We start from the raw sequence: 21,613 nt of genomic DNA on the forward strand, positions 1-21,613 counted from the left end.
GGCGCTGTGTTCCATCGGCGGACGCGGAGGCGTTGGGCTCCAGGCATTTCCCTGGAGTCACCATTTCCAAAGGAGACGTCAGCTTTTAAGCAATGAGGTGTGAAACGAGGCCATCTTCGGGAGACCCTCGTCATGGACCCGGCACCTCTCCTTAATCTGTTTCCAGCACAGACAACTTGAATCCCGCGATGGGCTGACTGTGGCAGAGTTGAACCACCCTGCTGCCTCCCCTTGCACCCCACCCCATAAGAGGCCAGCATCGCCTTGACAGAGACCAAGACAAGCCGAGCAATTAAATGAAACTGCCCAGGGCCCTGGCGATCTCCGGCCGCAGCTCTGCTTTAGGGATTCTCTATCCTACAAGCACACACATTTTTTTTTAACGCCTTCCCTTTGCGGGTTTTGCCACCTATAGAATGAAGGTGATGCTTTTGTTAGGGTGGATTAGTTAATGTCAGGCAAGCTCTCTGCAGATGAAAAGTGCTAAATTCTATTTATCAAATATTTAATTAGTCACACTGGGAATGATTCATAATCATCTATTCAACTCATTGAATAACCAAGCAGAGAAAATGACATGATCAGAAACATAATCTTAAATACAGGTTTTCATAGATTATGGACCTGTCAAGACCAACAGCACATTTCTGACTTAGCATTCTGATTCCTCCCTTGTGGACCAGTTGGTTCTGCCCCTTTCTGCCCTGGCAGTGAGGGGAAATTAGGTCATGTGAGAGACACAGGTATTTTCAAGACATTCACCAATCAGAATTCAACCTGACTCCAGTTGTTTCCAAACACAGTCAGCCAACATGCCTCCATTTACCATCAGATCAGAGCTCCAAACCCACCAAGACCTCAGTATTATATGTGCACACAAGGCCAAATGGGATTTTTTTTCTCATTCATCTACTCATTCTGCAGATTATCTGTTGAGCACCTCCTGTTGGTATAAATGCTATGTTACATATGCATGTTAAACTGGTACAGATGGACTGTCTTTGACATTTGAGCAAAGTATAATACTCAAAAAGTAGAAAAGCAAAGTTGTCTTGCAGTTAGATATGTGAGAGGGTATGTTGTTTTGGGTCCTCCAGGAAGCAGGCACAAAGAAAGGGCTAGACACGCAGGACACGACTTGGGAGGAACATTTGTTGGGGGAAGAAGAAGGAAGAAGAAGAAAGAGCCTGAGGAGGCACAGAGAGGCTTCAGAGGAAGATGCCAATCTGACCCCTGGGAAAGAAGCAGGAGGAGGAAGGATGAGGAAAGAAGAGCCAGCTGACAAAGGGGCAGTTCTGAGATAGTCTTGGTCAGCCTGCAGGGAGCCCCAGAGCAGAAATCGCCTCCTAAGGGAAAGGGGGAGAAATAGCCAGGCTCCAGTACCTGGCCAGCTCTGTCAGTGATGAGGCCTGAGGTTGGCAGGAAAGCTCTAGAAAGTACAGAAGGCTCTGTCCCCACAGAGCCTCTCTCCTGAAGGATACTGATGAGTGTCTTCCACGGCCACGACATGCCAATAGCTCATTTCGATCATGGAATTGCTGATGATGCAATGAATCATCAGGATGGAAACGTTAGTTCCAAAGAGGGTGAGAGAAGAAAATCTATCAGTCTATCAGTCTGCTTCCGCTCCCACATCTGTCTCCCTAGTCCAAGTCTCACCTAAATGCAAGATCTCCTCCCCATTTCCATGGCATTTTCAGTCTCACCCTGGGCATTTGTCATTGTTGCCATGGACAGTGGACATATCTCTGGTCCTGCAGCCTATGTCAATGGTAGGCTCCCAAACTTGGCACCCCCCCAAATTATAATTTGGTCCTTGACTGTCTCCAAAAGGCCCACAGGTACAATCCTTAGGGTGGTGCCGTTGGGAGGTAGTGGAAACTTCAAGAGGTGTTGCCTAATTGGAGGTCATTAGGGGTGTGCCCTTGAAAGAGATTATGGGACCCCAGCTCCTTCCTCTACTCTCTGTTGCTTCCCTGGCCAGGAAATGAGTGTTTTTGCTCTACCACTGTGATGTGCTACCCACCACGAACCCAAAGCAACAGGGCCAACCAGTCATGGACTGGAACCTCCAAAACTGTGAGGCAAAATAAACCTTTTCTCTTTACACATTGACTGTCTCCGGTATTTTGTGATAGTGATAGAAAGCTGACTAACCCTCCAAATCAACTTCCTTCATCCCCACTTGGAATGTCCCACCATTCCTTCAACACCTTCCATCCTGTGGGTCTCCTTGTACTTCTGCTTGGGGTCCCCTCCTGCCACCTGTGCTGACTAAACTTTTTACCCTTTAGGGAGTTTATATGCCACCTCCTCAATATAGCCCTCCAGCCAGCTGCCCCAAGGCCCAAAGGACTTCAGTTTTAATCTGCCCAATGACCTTCACCATAGTCCACCTCCTAAAACAGTCATTTGTGGATTTAACTTCACTTCTAGTTTGAAAGCTATTGAGGGAAAGAATGTTTATCTGATCTCCAAATCTCCCACAGAGAGCTTGATCCATGACAAATTCTTCAACTATATGAGGATTAGAATGTGTTAAGCACAGAAGATGGCTGCTGGCTGGTTTTGCTGACAGTCCTGGTCAGTTTACCCACTGACTTCACCATGCCCTCAAGTAGGAAGACCCTCCTGGTTTTCCCACTCAAAGGGGAAACTGTTCTCCAGGAGTGGATAGAGTAGCCCAGGCCTGGCCCTCAGTTACCTGTGACATCCAGACCTGGTGGTGAGTGTCCAGGTACAGAGTCAGACTCTTTCATTTTGTACTCTCTTCACTTACTAGATGTGCACTTTTCACAGTTCACTTTACCTCTCTGTGTCTCAGGTTTCTCATCAGCAAAGGAAAGACAATAATAAGACCGGCCCAGAGACGCTGGGAAGGTTAAGTGCAGCGTGCATAGGAAACTCTATGAATTTGCCATTTAGGAAATTACAACTGGAGATGTTGATGACTTTGATCATTTTATTAAATATTTTTAAATCTTTAATGATGACAGTTAAACTGGAGAGTGTGGGGAGGAGCAGGTGCTATTGGTAGACATGCAAAAAGATTCCATTCATCTGAAGAGCAAGTGGACAACACTTGCCACAAGCCTTTGAAATGCTCACATCATGTGCCCCAGTAATTCTACTTCTGGGAGTCTATGTTATAAAGGTTCACAAAATACATAAAAAGCTTTATTGCCAAAATGTTAATTCTAGCAAGAAGTTAGAGTTAGCCAGCTAAGGAAATATTTAGGAAAAGTTTGGTTTGATAGAAACAAAATATATGTCATTATGTGGAAATGCAAATTTGTAAAGATCTCTTAATGAATGTCAGGTATGATGAGTCATACCTTTAGTGTAATCCTGGATACTCAGGAGGCAGAGATCAGGAGGATCAGGGTTTGAGGCTAGCCCACAAAAAAAAGTTAACAAGATCTCATCTCAACCAACAATCCTGGTGTGATGGTGCACATCTGTAATTCCAACCATGTGGGATGATCAAGGTCTGAGGCTGGTCCCAGGCAAAAACATGAAAACTTTCTGAAAAATAACTAAAGCGTAAAAGGGCAGTGGTGGGGGGGATGGCTCAAGTGGTAGAGCACCTGCCTAGCAAGTGCAGTTTAAACCCCAATACTATCAAAAAAAAAAAAAATAAACTCTTTACAACTAGAGGATCTTATAGTGTTAAGTGAGGAAAGTAGGCTACAAAAATTTTTATGTAGATGACCATAATTGTATAAAAAGTATACACAGAAGATCGTGTGATAAACCAAAGTGTTTATCCTGGTGAGAGATAATTTTTCTTTTCCTTCCTTGTTATTCTTTCTGCAGCCTCTTAACTCCTGTATAAAATGAGAACGTACTATTTTCCTAAGCAGAAGCAAAAATGGCGCTGCGTCATAAGGTGGTTGATAATTGTGGCTTGTTTTTGCAGCTTACCTCAGGGTGGGGTTCACTGACCCAGCAGGCACTTCTGAGATATGTTACCTTGAGCACATCACTGAGATGTTGGTTCTCCTCTCTGGACCTCAGTGGCCTCACCTGTGACATGGGAACAGTAGTCTGCACCTGTCTGAAGGCAGGTGGTCAAACCAGATGCTGTATGAACAGTTTTCCAGTCCTGGCCCTTAGGTCTCCTTTGTGGGGCCACTGTCTCAGAGTATAGGAGTCTGTGATCAGGACAGAGCTGACTCAGAAAGGAGGAGGGCAGAGGCCGGGTGCCTTTCCACTGCAGGTGCTGAGCAGGTGACAACAGAAGACCAATTCAGCCTCTGCAGCTGCCCTGAGCCCGCCAGGCCTGCTGGAGCCAGCTCTCTCAGCAGGAGTTTCGGAAAGAGAAGGGCCCAGAGCTCTGTCCTTTCTTCCCAGGCTGTCACCCTGCCAGCTTTCGTCATCACAGGGCCATTTGACACTGTACCTCAAAGCTTCTTTGGCAGTGGGCACATCTGCTGTTCTCTTCCACTGAAAATACTTGGAGTGCAGGGGCCCCACAAGCAGAATCCTGTGTCCTTCCTGCCTCCCCTCTACTTCCCTGGGCCTGAGGCACAGAAAGACCACATCTTCTGTTCTCAGGTCTCAAGATTCCACCTGGGGTGCCACTTGGAGCCTGGTAAGGCAGGCAGGGTGTCCTAGGCCAACATAGGGCTCAAGAGCAAACAGGTGCAGGCAGCCGAAGGTGTGGTCTTCTATTGGAATTAGCAATTCAGGCTACGGAGGAACTTTTATTTGTGTGACCCTGGATGGGGCTCATCTTCATCTTCGGGAACATTCTTACCAAGCTGCATTCAGAAAAGGCTGCCTAGCCTCGTTGTGGGGCAAGCCAGGAGCCCACCTGTGCTGAGCTCCATGAGATGGACCAAGCAGGTGTGTGTGAGGTCAGCCATGTGATCGCATGACATCCCACCTTTTATGGTTCTGGGAGAATCATCCAGATACTTAAAGTGCCAGGTTCCCTACTTATAAAATGAGAATCATTGTAGCACCAACCACGCAGGCGTGCTGTGTGATTAAATGACTTAATACGTGGAACGTGCTTATCCTCATGGCTGGCACAGGAAGAGTTTAGTAAATGGCTCCAAAAGTGACACATAGAGCTGCAAGCCATATAGAAACTTACAACTGGAGATGCTGATGACTTTGATCACTTTTTTAAGCATTTTGAAATCTTTAATGACCGCTCTTCTGTGGGCTCAGCTCTCTTGTGGGCAGTGAGGAGTATGACAAAGATTCAACCACATCCCCAGCTGTGACGAGGCAGGACTATGTTCAGGAAACAGTTAAACAGCAAAGCAGCTGGTGATTAAACGTAAAAGCGACCGACCGGGAGGAGGCAGCAATGTTATTTATAATAGCAACGTGTTGGAAGGAACCCAAATGCCCAGCGATCCTGAAATGACTAAGCAAACCCTGAGTAACTCACACACCAGATCACTGCAGAGCCGTTGGAAAAGGCGGGTGTCCCGCTGAAGTCCATACATGGCCATGGGACTCGGAAATGCACATTTTTAGATGGTGATCACGAACGGTACAGAACACTATTCCCCAAGATGTGTAAATATATGTGAAGTCTCTCACAAAGGCCAACAAAGAACTTGGAACCTGGAAGTAGCTGAAAATCCAATGCACATCTGGTTATTCTTTCCCTGACAGTTGCTTAAGTACCTAGTGTTTAGAAAAGATAATGGTGCACCCAGGAAGTCTTAAGACAAGTTGGAGAAGGGAATGGGGTGTGGGGTAGGGGGCTGAGGAGGGCGTCACAGGGATGATGGTGTTTGAGCAAACATGGAAGCATCTGTGGATCTGAATACAGGAACAGAGCTGTACCAGTGAGACCATTTGGGTTCCCCTCCCCTACCAGACTCTGCAGCTAAGGGCAGTAAGCAGGCATGGTGGGGGACACAGGGGCTGGGGGTGAGCTCAGTGGTAGAGCATGTGTGTAGCATGGATAAGGCCCTGGATTCCATCCCCAGCACTGCAACCAGAGGAAGAAGGAAACCTCTGTGACTAATGACTAAGTTTTTAATCGATCCTGCCTACCTGGAATAAGTGACACTGTTCAGAGATAAGTGATGCTCTGGGTTGGCCACATGGCCATGTGCCAGGAGGGCGGTGCATGCCTGCTCCATGGGAACAGAAGTTCCTTCTGAGCTTCACCCCATGTTCCTCTTTATCTGGCTGTTCATCTCTATCATTGATGATTAATCCATAAATGTCCCTAAAGTTGTGCCTGAGTCCTGTGAGCTCTTCTAACAAATTGTCCTGATTTACCACTAGCCATTTGGAAGGTTGGGTGGTTTGGGTCTTGGGACTGGTGTCTGTGGAGGTGGGGGAACAGTCTCATTGGACTGAGCCCTTTAACCTATGGGGTCTGGGCCAACACCAGATGGAGTTGCTTTGTTGAACACGCAGTTGGTTTCCAGAGACTCAGAGACTGGTAGCTAATGTTGGAAAACACCCCACTGCCTGCACATTCAAAGTGACCAGGAGGCAACCCCAGAAACTGAGGGAGACACCAAAACATGAAAGGCCCCAGGCAAGGCACAAATATGATGAGGGCCAGGTCCTCCGAGAACCTTGCTGCAGACCGATGCACGCCTCCACCTCCTGTTAGGAGAGCTAGGTTCCATCTTTCCTACCAGGCCTGGTAATTAAGGCACTTCAGGGAGTCCCGATGAGTCAGATGCTTCAAAACATGGTTCTCTCTGTTTTTAAAACATTTGTTTCTTTGTTCATTTTTTGAAACTTTATCTCACTATATTGCCAAGTCATCTTCCTGCCTCAACCTCCCAAGTAGTTTTGACTTCAGGTATGTGCCATTATGCCAGCTTAAAAATTTAATTCTTAGTTCATCACTAACGTTCATTAAAAGACCCTTGACTACCCACAAGTAAGGCTATCATATCAGGTTTCAAAATGATGCAACATTACCCCAACCCTATTTTTCATATACCTTTAAACAGTTTTAACTCTTTCCTCTTCTCCAATCACAGTGGGACTCTCTTGCTGCTTGTCAAAGTGAGTGGCCATCCAGTGTCTGGTAGAACCTTCTAGAAAAGGAAAACATGGCAGACACAAATGTCCTTGAAGCCTGACAAGTCAAATATTGCAATATCTTCTCCGGTCTCCTTCCAATGTCCACCCTTCTCCCCACCAAGACTCGACTTCTCAAAATGTCTCAAAGACCCTTCAAATCCAAATTGTCTAAAAGCAAATGCCGGGTCTCCCCCAGCCCTCACTGTCAGTCCCATAGGACACCACTTTGGGGGCTTCACATCAGTGAGTAGCATCAATGTCCATCTTTGAGGTCACCCAAGCAAGAGAATCATCCCTATCATCTCGTACACAAATCAACCCCTCTCCAAGCACCAGCCACATTGCCTTCCAAAGAGTTTTTGGCAGCACTGGGGGTTGAACCCAGGACCTCGTGCTTGCTAGACAGGCACTCTAATCACTTGAACCACTCCACAGGCCCTTTTCACATTGGTTATTTTTAAAATAGGGTTTCACTTTATGCCCTGGCCTACTTGGAAAGCAATCTCCTATTTGTGCTTCCCCACATAGCTGGAATGACAGGTGTGCGCCACTTTGCCCAGCCATTGGTTGAGATAAGGTATCACAAACGTTTTGCCTTTGCTAGCTTCAAACTTAAATCTTCCCAGTATCTGGCTAGGATTACAGTCTTAAGCCACCGTGCGGCCTAAAGCAGTCTTTAATTCACCCACTGCTCACTACCATCTCAGTTTAGATTGCCCTTGCAGCTCATCTGGACAATTGTGGTGGCCTCCTCTTTGGATCCAGTTGAATTCTCTTCCAATCTGGTTCTCACACTGCATCTATAATAATCTTTCCAAAATGTATATCTGATCTTAATACCCCTGTTTAAAGCCTCCAAGGGCTTCCTATTGCTCTTAGAATAAACACTAATTCTCTAAAAAGCCCACAAGGCCCCTATTCAAATGCCCCTTGTTCTCTGTGTTCTGCACACTGGCTTCTTTCATTTCCTCCCATGGCCTCAAAGCTCTCTCACACAGGCCTTTGCACACGCTGTTCCTTCCATCTAGAATGATCAAATGCCACCACAACCACCCCTTCATCGAGGCATCAATGCTCAAGCATCATTTCAGTAAAAGCTTCTCTAACTGCTCGGTCTAGACGATCCTTCATAGCAAATTCTCCTGACACCCGTTCTTTTCCTCTCCTTAGTACGTGCATCCCACTTTGCAATCATGTATTATTTATGTGATTGCTTGGTTGATTTCTCTGCTCATTATTATATCCCAGCATCTAACACACTGCCTAATTAGCAGTACTTTCTTAACAAACATTGATTTCATGAATGAATGAATAAATGAATGAATTAAAAATATCAGGGTCTTGACTCATCTTTTGATATTCTAAGATTTAGGTCATCATAAAATTGATCAAGGCTACAAATTCCAAATATCCACTAGGATAAGTTATTAGAAGGATAAGTGTTGTACAGCTAAGACTAACAAATAAGAACACCATCCTGCAAATGTGTGGGCCTGCAAAGCCACACTCACAGGTGCCAACTTGCAGGAGAGGATGTAGGTTGAGAGAGGAGTTGGGTCAAAAGGCTTTGAGAGTCAGTCCGGTTCTGTTTGGATGCTGAATGTCAGCAGGTCATGTCAGCATGACTCTTGTAGTGGCTTTGGAAGAATGGTATGGGACGTTTTGGCTAATTCCAGGGTCAAAAAGAATCCTCCTGGTATTCATTTGGGGGTCCATGGAAACAGGAAGTGCTTCAATATTGGAGGCAATCCCATGCAATGAAAACTGTCCTTGCTCTCCAATAATTAATGTAATTTTTCCTGCAACAAAAACTGTCCCACAATTCTGTTGAGAGTTTGTGCAGGGGAAGGCATGATTCAATTATATGCCCCTCTAAACAATTACCAGAATTCTAAGGAATTCACTAGGCATCATCAAAAGAGGAATCAGCTAATACATAAAACCACCACCAGGATGGTAGAGATCACCAATTCCAGATCCCCAGACTGGACTCCCCCCTTATTGGTTTTTCATGCATACGCCCCACTCTGCAAGAAGTGGGGCGGAGTTGCTATTGGCTTCCCCACTGTATGGACATATGACCTAACTAACCAACTAACAAATTCAAAGCTATTTTATGGGCTGAGTTCACTATTTCCCCTCTAATTTATGGTGAATTCCAAACCAGAACATACCCAGTACACCTCTTACATCTTCTTCTCAAGGTGAGATACTCATATGATGTTTTTTAGAAAATTAATGAACCCATGTTTTCTTTTCCTGGATCCTCCAAGATAACCTGGTCACAGAGAGAAATGCTGATGCTCCCAGCTATGCAAACATAAGAGAATAATGATGCTTAAACTGTCAGATAAATTCTTGTAGTCATTATAAGAATTCTGAAAACTTCGCTGCTAAATTCCTCAACGATCACAGTTTCTTTCTCTCTGATAACAAACATCATATTCACATGATTAGGATAGAATATTCAGAAAAGTACAAACAAGAAAATTGAAAATCACTCCCTATCTCACCTTCTAGAGAGTCACTGTTAAGGTTTCATTATGCTTTTCCCTTAAGCATATATAATATATCATTTTTTACATGAAATTGAGATAGTGTGATGAATTTTGCATTTTAAGTTACTTTTTTGCATTGAGCACTGGGTCCATATGATACCCCCATACATAGCATGACTTTATAGCTGTGTATCATTACATTTCATGGGCGCCTCAACACTTTCATGGACTCCCCAACACTTAGCAAATCCCCTTACGCTGGGCATGTATGTGTGCACAATTTTTGATAACATAAGTACATTGTGCCAGCAACTCCCCACTAAATTTTTTCCTTAGGATAAATTCCTAGAAGTGAAATAGCTGAATCAAAGGATAGGGGTTTGCTAGTTACTGCCAAATTGTCACTCCCAAGTGATGTGGCTTGAATGTCCTCTTAGAAACTCATGTTGAAATTTAATTGCCATTTATCAATATTGAGATGTGTGGCCTTGAAGAGGTGGTAGCTCACATGGGTAGAGCTTCAAGCCTTTGTTGCCTTTACTGTAGGGGTGGGTTAGTTATCACAAGACTGGATTCTTGGCAAAATGGCTCAGTTCAGCCTGGTCTCTTCTGTCTGTCTCACACATGCTCGCTTTGCACCTTTTTACATGAAGCAGTAAGGCCCTTACCAGGTGAAGGCCAGGCTGTTGGACATCTTAGCCTCCAGAGTCATGAGCCAAATAAAAGCATGTTGTTTATAAATCATGCAGCCAAATGTATTCTGTTAGAGCAGCAGAAAATAGACTGAGACACTAAGTTTCGCTAAAAGCGTGTCCCTCCACAAGCAGCGTGACTCTGTATATTTCCCAGGACTTACCATCAGTGCATGGTGGTTTCTTCTCTTGGCTCTTTAATTTTAAATTCATGGTATATGTTGAGTATAGTGAAATCCATCTTCAGAATCTATCACCATCTTAAAGAGCCCCGGATCCACAAAGGACAGTATTTCTGAAATGACTAAGGAAGTAAGTGAATGTATTTCAATGCAAACTGAATACTGAAATAGATTTTGCAAACTAAATGATAGAACAAAACTGCCTTTGAAGTTTTTTTTTTTTAATGGTGGATTAAAATGTCTACCGTGGTCCTGCTCACATCTTTAAAATAAGTACTTTTCAGGGACAATATTCCCAGCACTTATCACACAATTTCCAATGGCATAGACTTCGTACTGTAGAGTCACTTTTTCAAATATTTCTCTGAACTATATTCTCCCACTGTCTCGTGTCCCCTCATTCTCATCTAAGGTCCTATAGACTTGCATCTTCCTATGACTCCCCTGAGCTGGGCAGGCAGAAAGGGGTGCCCACCCAAGACCTTCAGAAGGAAACAGTGCTCACACCCAAGGTGAAGGGTGAATCCACTGCCACATTGGTGACACTGACTCAGGGGTGGGAAACAGCCACGGTATTTGGATGCTGGAAAATATCAATGACTCATCCTCTCCTGGATGGCCAGGCAAGACTGTGACTCTCTCACTCTCTCTCAAGGTGAAGGTGCCTCATTTGAAATTCATTACCTCTCCCCCTCCCCCGCCATGTCTCCAACACTTCCGTCTGGAAAATCACATGGGATTCGTCACACTTGGCTATTCACATTTGGCCATGGCAAGGTCCAGCTCTACAATTTAATCAACACATTGAACTAATTTCAAAATTGGACTTGCAATCAGGACCAATTTATAGGAATATTAATTGTTAGAAGTTTGCAGCCAGAAAACACACGACAGCCTAGATTTTATGGCTTCTTCTAGATAATGGTGACACATTACTGAGAAATGCATCTGCTTCCTAACTCCATAAATTGAATGTTGTTTATAATAATGCACCTAGAGCAGTAACACTTTATCATAAGAGCTGCTGTCCTCAGGAAAGTCATTATTCAGTGTGCACTTGATAAATTGGTCATGATTCACAGGCAGAATTTACAGGGAACAGGCAATATGTTATCCTCTTATTTGGACTGATGTTTTTTCCTGCCAGGCATTTGCTACCAGAAGGATTCTATAGCTTCCAGCACCTCACTCAGGGGATTATGTAAAAGTGATTAGTCTTAAAACTGTAACTAAGCCCAGGGTTTAAGAATCCCCCTTCCTAGGTCCAGAATGATTTTCAGAATAAAACCTAGAAAACAGATTTCTCTTTAGATACAATTTCATCTCTTGCTTCCCAGATGAAAAAACAAAGAGGAAATGATAAACAGCTATGAGTAACTGTGTTCTCCACAGCTTATCTGGTCAAGATAAGCCAGCTTTGATGGTTTCATCTTGAATAGAGAAAGACAATGGCAACAGTGGCAGATGGAGTACAGGGGAGCCAGGGCCTTCCATCCTCATGGACCTGGGGCCCAGTAGGGGACTTACTGACCTCTCCACGGAGGGGAGCATCCTTCTCCCAGAGACTGGTAGCATCTCTGCAGGGGACAGAGTCATGTTGTGGACATCTCACTCCTGAAAGATCCTGCCTTCCTCCACTCACCTTAGGTGTGAGCACTCCTGCCCATTCAGCTGCTGCCATCAAAAGGAAAGTGTTCCCAGCTTCTGATGTCATTTGTCAGCCGCCTGGATGTGTGCAAGATGTGTTTGTAGTGCACACAGGGGCTGTGTGTCTTTGGAAAATGGTGGTCAAGTTGGTTGTATGTTGCATATTGCCCTTTCTTACAAGATCCCAGGCTCCTCTGTGGCCACCAAGGCTCTTTCCAGCTTCCAGCACTTTCCAAGCATTAGATTCTGATGCTTTGACTTCCAGGCTAATGACCTTCAATTTTTCAGCTTCTCTTGACTCCACATATTGATTCACATTTACCTAATCTGCAGGACATTATTGAGTCTCAAAAGCACACCCATGCTGACCCAAGAAGGGCCACAGACATGGAATTGCTGTCACATTTGTACAGCACTTCATCGTTTTTACAAACACTATCCCAAGGTGATGCAACCAGTGATTCAAGAGTGAGCTAAAAGACTGGTTGTGGTATGGTCCACACGTGTAATTACAGCTACTCTGGAGGCAGAGGAAAGAAGATATTGGTCCAAGGCAAGCAGAAAGAAACCCTATCAGAAAAAGAGAGGAGAGAGGAAGGAGGAAGGGAGTGAGGGAGGGATGAAGGGAGGGAGGGAAAGAGAGAGAAAGAGAAGCTAAGCCGCCCTAGATCCACCCCTAGTGTCCTGGGCTGCTTCCTCCATGGCCGAAGCTCAGTTCCTATTTGAAAGGTTAGGCCAGCTGGTGCCGACGCAGTTAGGTTGGACATCTCTGAGGCTAGAAGGGATGACCAAGCCTCATTCAACACTCCCGTTGTCCTCATGCCAGCCCCACTTTGAAGAAGTAGGGTAAGCAGATTGCAGAGAGTGGAAGGACAATAACAATATAAACAGCCTCCACACACACAGCACCTACTTTTCATCTGCTTTCACACATTTTCTCCCACTTGAGTTTTTCACACTGTGCTCTATGCAGGTGAGGAGATTTGCTCAGGACACAGGATAGGGTTCTCATGATTCACATTGGGGGCTGGAAAGCCTTTGTTGGGGGACTATCCTGTGTATTGCAGATGTTCAGTCAGTGGCCTTCCCTGGCCTCTGAGGCCAGTAGCACTCTCCCATTTGTGACAACCAAAAAAGTCTCTGATCCCCTAAGGGACAAACTGCCCTCCAATTAAGAATCACTGAGATGGGGTACTTTATTCCTGGGCTTAAGAAGAGTAGGAGACTTGTCCCCTACCACCAAAGGATTTATCACAGGCTTTCAGAGGCAAAACTTCTAGAAAGTTCTTCTTGATACATAAATGCCTTAAGAGTTCAGAAAGGGGGCACTTGTCATGAGCTTCTGGCTGGACCAGGACAGTTGAATGAAGGGTAGGGAATGTGGCCTGCGTGCAACAGGCTAAAGCAAGGACTGGAGGAAAGGAAAATTGTGTGAGGTACAGATGCTAAGGCCCAGAGGAGAACTTTGTGGGCTGTGATGAGAACAGTGAGGTCCACTGTGGGGAGGCAGGAAATGAAGCTGGACAGGGGTGGGAGAAAGGTCACAGGCCTGAGGGAGCCGCTAGGGGTGTTTGAATCTGACACAGGAAGAATGGGGCTCTGAGGGCCCGGCAGGGCTGGGCCTTACCAGCAGGGTGATAAAGGCCTGCCTGGTGGGAGTGGGCAGTCAGCCTGGAGTGAGGAACTTCCTGACCAGAAGGAGGGGCCTTGCTTGACTGTCACAAGTACTTCTGATAACTGGTCTGTCCAGAGCTGACACAGCAAGTCTGACAATGCTCCAGACACAAAGCTGTGTGGGCTGAAGGGTGCAGAGGAGCAGCTGCAGGTCCGTCACCAACCTGGCCCATCTCAGAGGCTCTGAGTCTCCTGCTCAGCTCAGCAGTTGTGGGCAATAATTGCCCCTGAAGGCCACTAATTACCACAGAGGGCATTGTTCTCGCCCCACCAGCCTTCCCAAGACAACAAGCAAAAGGGCTTTGCTGAATTCCTTTCCCTTCCTCTGAGGACAAAGGTACAGAGGCCACAGCTACAGCCACACCTAAGAGAGTCAGGCAAGTGGTAAATGCCCAGGGCTTTCCCACTCCCACACCTCAGGAAATCCACATGAGAGACAGCCAGGAAAGAAAAAAGCGGCATGCTGGACATGAGTCTATTTGTATTCCACACCCTGTGACTTTGTGCCTCCCCCACTGCCCACTTGTGAAAACTTTAACACAACATGTAGGAAGGTTTGCTTAGCATTTCTGCTTGGAAGCTCTGGTGGGCTGTAAGTTTACACGGGCCAGACCTTGGTGGTAGGCAGACCTGGTGCATGAGAACCAGGTTGGACAATTTTGGAGTGTAATTAGTGATATCCAGAGGGCTGTAAAATAACCCCCTCTTTGTTTTGCAATATTTCAGTACACCGGATCTTTCTCTCACGTGGCTGCAAACTGCTCACTGAGTTGTTTACACATTTGCTCAGAAACATTGAACAGTTGCTGTGTGCCAAGCTCTGTGTTCCACACTGGATCTCAGAAAGAGCTCAGAGTGAAAGAAAGGAACAGAAAACCTCCTTAAAAACTCCCAAAGCCTATTAGAGTATCCTGGGAAGTGGAAGTATGTATAAAGCAGAGCAGAGGCAGTGGCCTTTTCTTGCTAAGGAATCATCTGAACTGTGTAGGTAGAAGAGGTGCCCAGCCAGGTATGGTAGTACACACCTCTAATCCCTGTTACTTTGGAAGTACAAGTAGGAGGACTGAGGTTCGAGCCAGACCAGGCAAAAGCACAAGACCCTACTTCAAAACAAACTAAAAGCAAAAGTACTGGAACTTGGCCCAAGAGGTAGAACACTTGCCTAGCAAGCATGAGGCCCTGAGTTCAATCTCCAGTACCACCAAAAAAAAAAAGAGATGCCCAAACCCAGGCTGCTAGAATGTTCAAAGTTTAACTTGGGAGATCAGGGGTTACCACGTTAAGTAGGACCAGCTGGAAAAATCCTCTGTAATTATTTCCCATCGTCATTTATTTTAGCATGCCAAGAAAAACACTTTTGAGTCTTTGAGTCCTAAAAACAGAGATGCCAAAGGACCCTGGGCCTGGCCTAGCACTGCTGCAGTGGAGGCGGGGTGCCAGTAGAGGGCACCTCAGGCTCAGCCAGGAAGTCAGGACCACTGGCTAGGGAAGGAAGGCCTGTTTGAGAGAGCCAGGCTCCAGCACCCTGGGGGATGAAGTTGATCAGAAAACTATTTGGCTGATCACCACTTACCGAACTGATGAGCCTCCTGTCTAAGATGAAGTCACAGATGATGGAAAGTGTCTGGCAATGAACAGAGATGACAAAACCAGAGGGAAAAAAGTCAGGCCGGAGGTGGAGGGGGAAGGGGCTGGGGACCAGGGAACCCTGCTTCCCCTTAGGGCTGGCATCCCAGAAATGCCAGGCCCCAGGAGTTTGTGCTGACCCTTTGACACCCCACCTGGATCTTTTCTTCCTATTAAGTTGCTCCTTGGCAATTCTTGAAGGTGACATTGTATAGTGAGGAAAGCAGGGTGGGGTCCCCAGAACCATCCTTTCTCTGACCTCACTTGGCAAGTGAACAGCTCCATCCAGGACTGGAGCCATTTTGTCACACTGCTCTGAGACTGTGAAGGGAGGGCTGAGGTCTCCAACAGGAAGCAGAGACTTCGAAAGCTGAGGGCCTATGAGATGTGACAGAAGAAGAAAATTAAGTGTGACTGTGGCACTGAGCCTGTGTTATCTGACAAGGGTCCCCTCCAATGGATAGCAGGAAGAGAATATGCTGTGACAGGCACCCATTTAGAAGGGTACCTACCTATCCAGTTATCAAACAGTAAAGGCCAAGGCTCACTTAAAGAAGGCCCAGCCTGGACCTCAGGCAGCCCTAGCAACAGATTGGATGCCTGCTAGGAAGAGTGCCTGCCTTCTACAGCAGAAATAGGTGATTCCTTGGGACAAACCAATGCATTTTGGTTCCTCTTCTCACAATGGGCTGGGGCCTGTTCCTGGGCACAGCCCCTCTCCGATGGCTGGGGCTAGCTGGTGACCATTATAAACCACACAGGGAAGCATTTGGCCCTTGCCCCTCATTTCCCACTTCCAAACCCAGCCTGCCCTGACCAGACCCTGGCTGTCTGCACTCACAACCATTCCAGGTTTGACTTTGCCAGCCCTGGACTCACCATGGAGCACAAAATGGCTGCTATGCCCCTCCAGGTCCCACTTCCCACCCACCGTAGGACGAGCTAGGCTTACTGTAGGTTGAGTATTTATTTATTTATTTATGCCAAAGTAGTATTATGTAGATAGTAATCATTTATTTGCCAGTTACAAAAATGATTGGAGGCCTGGGAGGAATCTGAGCTGGGCTAAGGAGCAATGGGCCTAACCAGAAACTCAGTAGTCTCTTTTTTTTTCTATTAAGGATCAGAGCAGTTCTCAGAGCAGCACAGCATCAAGTTCATAGGCTTTACCTGCCACCTGGTGCTGAGCCTGGTAATGGGGGCATGGGTCTTTGGCACCGGGTGCAGGTGTGACTGACTTCTGCTTCCTGGTGTCTCCTCGTGGTCTCCAACAGCCCAGTGGGACTTGGGCTTCCTCCATCTCACTCATTTACAAGACTGTTGGGCTGCTGTTTCTCCAGCTGTCTCTCCCCTTTATTATACAGCATCCTGCTTTTCTCCATAAACCTGGGTTGTCCTTAGGGTACTTACAGGTAATTGAAAGACACATCTGAATGCAAAAGTAATCGCTTTTCTTGCTTCATTCTCTTTTGTCTGTTTTGAAGTCTGCTTTTCCATTCGCTGTCTGGACTGCACAGAGCATCAAGGTAAACAAGATGCAATATGGCAGCAGCCTGGGCACTCTTGTCTTAGAGGGAAATGACCTATAAACTCATTGGCCATGACAGGATGCTCTTCCTGGGGTCTGTGCACTTCCCAGAAAGAGGCAACCCAGCCTGGCACGAATTGTATTGTGCCTGAAATGCAAAGCAGCAATGAGCCGTGGGTCATTCCCTGGGTCCCTTAGGTCAGCATTTGACACAACTAGGAGCCCTCCCATGAGCAGTGGGACTATGACCAATGCCCAGTTACTTTCCCTCTGACTTCTTTTCTTTGTCTCTCCTCTCTCATCCCAGTTTTCAGGCACAAGATGGGGGACCTCTTACTATCACCACATTCCTTATCTCCAGACAGCTGCCTTTTCACACACAGGGCCCTGACACCCTAAGGTCCCATATAAAAGTTCCAGAACTACTCCTCAACCCTTCTGAATGACAGAGCCAGGATCATAGCCTCTGTCATTTTCTCTCCAATCCTGGGCACCTCGCCCTCCTCCCTGGGCCTTGGAGGGACATTCAGAGCATCTTATGAGCAAACACATCCCGCTTACTGCAAGCAGCTTGTCCAGCTCCTGGCCTGTGATGGGGACCCACAAAAAGAGAGGTAGGGTGGGGAAGAAAGATGCAGCATAGGTAAAGGAGGACAACATGCAGAGCTTGACCTTCTAAGTCCTGAATATTTGCAACTCATTGGAAAATACCAGCAGCAGTTACTCATCAGCTGGACCAGGGACCATGTGGGTGAGCCTTGAGCCATCTTCTGTGGGAAGGTTCTGGTGGAGGTGCAGAGCACCAGTGGTGGGCAGTGGGTGCTGCCATGACAACGCATAATCCATGTGCTCCACCCTGGATTAGAAGTTTCCCGCATGTGCTGGCACTTAGCCCTTACCATAGCCCTGTGAGCTCAGGACACCATAGCTGTTCCCCAAAGCTAGGAACAGATTAACTGGTTTGGGTGGCAATTCATCTTCCAGGGTGTGAGCTCCCAGCGGCTCTCTGAAGACGGGACAAGAGAAATATTGAGGCAGTGCTGAAATAGTTAAGAGGTTTACTGCTGTGTTCTGCCTCTTTGGACATCTCCACACTTGAGCTCCACCCCAGCCTGTGCACCACTGTCCCTGTTCCATCAGCCCAGGCCTGTGTTGGCTCGGCTGCACAGAGAGCTTTGTTCTCCAGACTGGCCAGTGCCTCTCCTGGAAAACAGAGAATTTCATCTTCAGGCCAAGGTTTCCTTGTATTTCATCTGTTCAAGGAGGGTCAAGGTGATTCAGAATTTTGTTTTCCAAGGCTGGAGGCAGAGGTACCACATTAGACAGGAACACAGAGTCCGGGACCTACCTGTTGGGAATAGCAAACAAGAAGGTCCCCCTAATCGTGCCGTCCTTTCTCTCTGAACTTCTAAATTCACTGCATCAAGCAAATATAGAAGCAGCGTGCTGTTATCAAGTCAGCCTCTGCCCACACACATTCCCTGCTTCCTTAAATGGCAGAAAGGAAATGTTAAAAAAAAAAAAAAAGGAAAAACTAGTGCTTTGGGTTCAGGAAATCCCAACTCCTGGAACCAATGGGTTAATGTAGGACCCGGGTATAAATTCCAGCTGTGTGTGCAACGTGGTGTGTGCTGCACATTCCAGCTGCAGGCCGCATGATCGGTGTTGGATTGGGCAAGAGGGATAATATCTCAAGCCGTTTAATATTTCTTCTGCTTCCCCATGGGCCTCTGCTAAAATTTCAACTCCTTGCCTCAGCGTGGATGGACCAGTATAAAGTTACTTTCCCAAGAAGCCCAGAGAACATTTCGTGTAAAGAAGGTGTGGGGCAGATGGAGTTGGCTCACATTTGACACAGAACGAGTTTCCACTTAGGGTTGGGCCTGCCGGCCCCAGGCTCACACGGAATGAATCCCAGCTGTGCAGCCTGTGGCCCACAGACGGCCTCCCACCCACTCGGGGAGAAGAACTGCTCCCTCCTTCGTGTCAGGGCACTGGGGAAGCAAGCACAGAGAACAGGTGCGCATGGCCAGATGCAAAGCTGACTGCACGCCAAGAGGGCCCAATCGAGTCTTGGAGAGCCTCGTGGGGCGCTGCCCTCAGAAGGGAGTGGCCTTAGCATGTTCTGGAGGAGAGTAGTTGGCAAAGCAAACAGCAAGTTAAAAGAAAAGAAAGCAAGAGACAGTTAGAAGATGACCTGTGCTGCCCATGCTTCAGGCTCCAAGGACGCTGTTCATATGGATGATTCCTCTGTTCCCTGGGCCAGACCAACACCACATATTCTAGAATTCTAAGAGATAGATCTGCGTTCTATTTAGGCCTTTACCTAACATCATGCTTTCTCCTGGCATCAGTTCCCTCTTAAATTAAGATGTTGGAATGGATGACCGCTAAGATCCCTGTTTGGTCAGCTTTTTCTAAGACTCTTCAAATTTGTGATCCTTTTGACCAATTCACTTTTCTACACACACACATAGTAACTTCCTCTGGGTAGTGCAGTGACTCACTCTTCCTTCCAAAATGAAAGACTTGGACGCCAACAAAATGTACTCCAGTTCAGCCCATTTTGCTGCAAATGACTGGGTTCCATTCTTTATGACTAAATAATTCCCCATTGTGTATACACACCATATTTTCTTATCCGTTTATCTGGGTTTATTCCATATCTTAGCTGGTGTGAATAGTTACGCAATAAACGTAGGTGAGAAGGTATTACTTTGACATTCCAGTGACAAACAAATGAGAATTACGTGTGTTGTTGGCACACAGAGAAAGAAACGGGCATTCAGAGTGGATGGAATTCTGCTTGGACAGTTTGTAGGCAATACCTTATAAGCACGCAATAAAACACCCAAGAAAGCACTCACATCCACCATTTAGATACGGAAATTTCTAAGCAATGCCCTCAAATAACTGTTATTACACACACTCTCAAACACGAATCTCTAGGAAGTCTCAGTCAGTCATGCAGAGGCCCTAACTTAGCACGAAGGTCTAGAAGTTTCCCCCTGAATGCACAAACTCACACCATTCCTAAATCCACTGCACTGAGGCCTATAGGCAGGAGGCCTTCAACCTGGCTACCAAGTTAGTTCAGGTGGGTCCCGGTAATCAAACCCACCCCTTACTAGGAACAGATTAACTGGTTTGGGTGGCAATTCATCTTCCAGGGTGTGAGCTCCCAGCGGCTCTCTGAAGACGGGACAAGAGAATATTGAGGCAGTGCTGAAATAGTTAAGAGGTTTACCTGCTGTGTTCTGCCTCTTTGGACATCTCCACACTTGAGCTCCACCCCAGCCTGTGCACCACTGTCCCTGTTCCATCAGCCCAGGCCTGTGTTGGCTCGGCTGCACAGAGAGCTTTGTTCTCCAGACTGGCCAGTGCCTCTCCTGGAAAACAGAGAATTTCATCTTCAGGCCAAGGTTTCCTTGTATTTCATCTGTTCAAGGAGGGTCAAGGTGATTCAGAATTTTGTTTTCCAAGGCTGGAGGCAGAGGTACCACATTAGACAGGAACACAGAGTCCGGGACCTACCTGTTGGGAATAGCAAACAAGAAGGTCCCCCTAATCGTGCCGTCCTTTCTCTCTGAACTTCTAAATTCACTGCATCAAGCAAATATAGAAGCAGCGTGCTGTTAATCAAGTCAGCCTCTGCCCACACACATTCCCTGCTTCCTTAAATGGCAGAAAGGAAATGTTAAAAAAAAAAAAAGGAAAAACTAGTGCTTTGGGTTCAGGAAATCCCAACTCCTGGAACCAATGGGTTATAATCAGGGATAGTTATTCTCTCTAGATTTTAAGAGAGAACCAAAGGGCCATGCATAGTGGCTCACATCTGTAATCTCAGCTACGTGGGGAGGTAGAGATAGGAGGATTGAGTTTCAAGTCTAGCCTGGGCAAAAGCAAGAAACGCTATCTGAAAAACAAAGTAAAAAGAGTTGGGGGTTTGACTCAAGGGGTAAAGTGGTTGCCTATCAAGTATAAGGCCCTGAGTTCAAACCCCAGTACCAGTACCACTAGAGAGAGAGAGAGAGAGAGAGAAGGCAAGTGAGAGCAAGAGAGAGCTAGAGAGGGAGAGAGAGAGAGACAGAGAGGGAGAGTGAGAGCAAGAGAGAGATAGAAAAGGAGAGAGAGAGACAGAGAGAGAGAGAAAGAGAGAACCAAGGGTTCTTTCCACTTAGGATGATTCTGCTGAATGTTGGCTATGCATGGAAGATTTTAGAATTTCAGTAACTATTCCTAAGCATAGCTTTGTACTAGAGTACTGTTGAAAGCATTCATTCATTTATTCAACACATTTATTAAATACTTACTGCTTGTCTGACAATGGTCTAGTCAATGACTCTGCTGATGAACAAAGCTAGCTCCTCCTCCTGAAGTCTCCAATCTAGCCAGGGAGATTCTGCTTGCTATGAGTGGATTGACAGTAACCAACTCCAGTTGGTTAGATTGGGGTATGGGGGACACTAGATTCTTGTCTGGCTGAGAAAAGAAAAATCCCATTGCTCATGGAGGGAATTCAGAACCATCAAGGAGAAGCATCTGGCTTATCTGGATGCTTCATTGTCATCTGAAATGAAGTGCTCCCTGAGAACAGGGCTGGGAGTGGGGAGGAGCTGGGCTGGGTCTGCCATAGAATGGGGTGTAGGGCATGAAGCATTCCAGGATTATAGGGAGAGCTGGCTGGCTGTAATGGAACTGGAGAGATTACATGAGAGGCAGGACAACTCAAATCACTAACTTTGGTTC

The 21,613-nt window shown here is 46.4% G+C and overlaps 1 long non-coding RNA gene across 3 annotated transcripts; it reads right to left on the reverse strand.

Annotated features, from left to right (window-relative positions):
- Nucleotides 1–1,047: 1,047 nt before the first annotated feature.
- On the reverse strand, nucleotides 1,048–20,526 carry LOC141417455 (uncharacterized). Of its 3 annotated transcripts, none has more exons than XR_012442017.1 (5): nucleotides 20,399–20,526; nucleotides 20,112–20,253; nucleotides 9,192–18,212; nucleotides 6,935–7,031; nucleotides 1,048–5,593 (listed from the first exon to the last, which is right to left on the reverse strand). It is a non-coding gene; the product is annotated as an uncharacterized lncRNA (long non-coding RNA). The 3 variants fall into 3 exon arrangements; XR_012442018.1 differs by having other exon boundaries at nucleotides 9,192–18,067; nucleotides 18,213–20,253; XR_012442016.1 differs by having other exon boundaries at nucleotides 9,192–20,253.
- Nucleotides 20,527–21,613: the final 1,087 nt, after the last annotated feature.

This window comes from Castor canadensis, chromosome 15 (assembly GCF_047511655.1).
Source record: "Castor canadensis chromosome 15, mCasCan1.hap1v2, whole genome shotgun sequence".
Taxonomy (NCBI): domain Eukaryota; kingdom Metazoa; phylum Chordata; class Mammalia; order Rodentia; family Castoridae; genus Castor; species Castor canadensis.